This window comes from Lolium perenne, chromosome 6 (assembly GCF_019359855.2).
Source record: "Lolium perenne isolate Kyuss_39 chromosome 6, Kyuss_2.0, whole genome shotgun sequence".
Taxonomy (NCBI): Eukaryota; Viridiplantae; Streptophyta; class Magnoliopsida; order Poales; family Poaceae; genus Lolium; species Lolium perenne.
The window spans coordinates 269590651-269592958 of NC_067249.2; positions in this window are offsets into that span (position 1 = coordinate 269590651).

Genomic DNA, 2308 nt, shown 5'->3' on the forward strand with positions numbered 1-2308 from the left:
TCTTTATACTGTTATTGATTATTGATGATAATTATTAATAGATCGGTGGAATTTTTGCGAAATAAATAACTACCCTTAGCGTCGGAAAGCCTAATGTAGTTGCCTTACGCCTCATCGTTTACATTGGATCATAGATCTGTCAGTCCCGGGGGAGATTGACTGGCGATATTAAAAATTTATCCTTCAAAAAATTTGATAATTAACCCACAATGCGAACTTAAAAGGGCAGCGATGGACACTTACAATTCATCCCTCAAAAACTAAGTAAATTAGCTCACAATCCGGAACTTACAAAAGGTAGCAACATAAACTTAGTGCAAACAGATGGTGTAGCTAATCAGCTAACACACGAACAGGGAAAATATCATCCGAGGTGTGAGTGTTGGAGATATGCCCAAGAGGCAATAATAAAGTGGTTATTATAATATCTTTGTGTTTATGATAAATATTTGCATACCATGCTATAAGTGTATTAACCGAAACATTGATACATGTGTGTTATGTAAACAACAAGGAGTCCCTGGTAAGCCTCTTGTATAACTAGCTTGTTGATTAATAGATGATCATGGTTTTGTGATCATGAACATTGGATGTTATTAATAACAAGGTTATGTCATTGATTGAATGATATAATGGACACACACCCAAACAAGCGTAGCATAAGATCAAGTCATTAAGTTCAACTTGCTATAAGCTTTCGATACATAGTTACCTAAGTCCTTCGACCATGAGATCATGTAAATCACTTTCACCGGAAGGGTGCTTTGATTACATCAAACGCCACTGCGTAAATGGGTGGTTATAAAGATGGGATTAAGTATTCGGAAAGTGTGAGTTGAGGCATATGGATCAAGAGTGGGATTTGTCCATCCCGATGACGGATAGATATACTCTGGGCCCTCTCGGTGGAATATCATCTAATTAGCTTGAAAGCATGTGAATAGTTCACAAGTGATGACATACCACGGTACGAGTAAAGAGTACTTGTCGGAAACGAGGTTGAACAAGGTATGGAGATACTGATGATCGAACCTCGGACAAGTAAAGTATCGCGCGACAAAAGGAATCGGTATCGTATGTAAATGGTTCAATCGATCAGTAAGTTATCGTTGAATGTGTGGGAGCCATTATGGATCTCCAGATCCCGCTATTGGTTATTGGTCAGAGAGGAGTCTCGACCATGTCTGCATAGTTCACGAACCGTAGGGTGACACACTTAAGGTTTGATGTCGTTTTAAGTAGATATGGAATATGGAATGGAGTTCGAATGTTGTTCGGAGTCTCGGATGGGATCCAGGACATCACGAGGAGGTCCGGAATGGTCTGGAGAATAAGATTCATATATAGGAAGTCACTTTCCAAGTTTGGAAAATGATCCGGTGCATTTATGGAAGGCGCTAGAATGTTCTAGAACCTTCCGAAAGAAATCACCATGGAAGGTGGAGTCCCGGAAGGACTCCACCAACCCTAACCAGCCAACCAAGTGGGAAGGTGGAGTCCATGGTGGACCCCACTTCCTTGGCCGGCCACTAAAGGGGGAAAGGGAGGAGTCCTAGTCCCCCTAGGTTTCGTCCATATGGCAGTTTTTGAATTGGGGTCTTATTCAGATCTTTGGGCAAACCCTTGGGTGTTCCACCTATATAAAGAGGGGGAGAGGGGGGCTGGCCGGCCACACCAAGAGCACCACCTAGGGCACCCAGGCCGGCGCCCCCCCAAGCACCCCTCTCCCAAAACCCTAGCGGTTCCCTCCTCCCTCTCTCTCCCGCATAGCTTAGGCGAAGCCCTGCCGGAGATCTCCACCACCACCGCCACCACGCCGTCGTGCTGTCAGAATTCTGAGGAGGATCTACTACTTCCGCTGCCTGCTGGAGTGGGGAGAAGGACGTCGTCATCAACATCGAATGTGTGACCGAGTACGGAGGTGCTGCCCGACTGTGGCACCGTCAAGATCTTCTACGCGCTTTTGCAAGCGGCAAGTGATCGACTACATCAACAACGAGATCTAATCTCGTAGGCTTTAGAATCTTCGAGGGTTAGTCTCATGATCTTCTCGTTGCTACCATCTTCTAGATTGGATCTTGGCTTGTTGTTCGTTCTTGCGGTAGGAAATTTTTTGTTTTCTATGCTACGAATCCCATCAGTGGTATCAGAGCCGTGTCTATGCATAGATTGGTTGCACGAGTAGAACACAATGGTTTTGTGGGTGTTGATGTGTTTGTTATCTTTAGTTAGTGTACTTTGCATCTTGCGGGATGGTGGGATGAAGCGGCCCGGGCTAACTTTACTTGACCGCGTTCATGAGATTTGC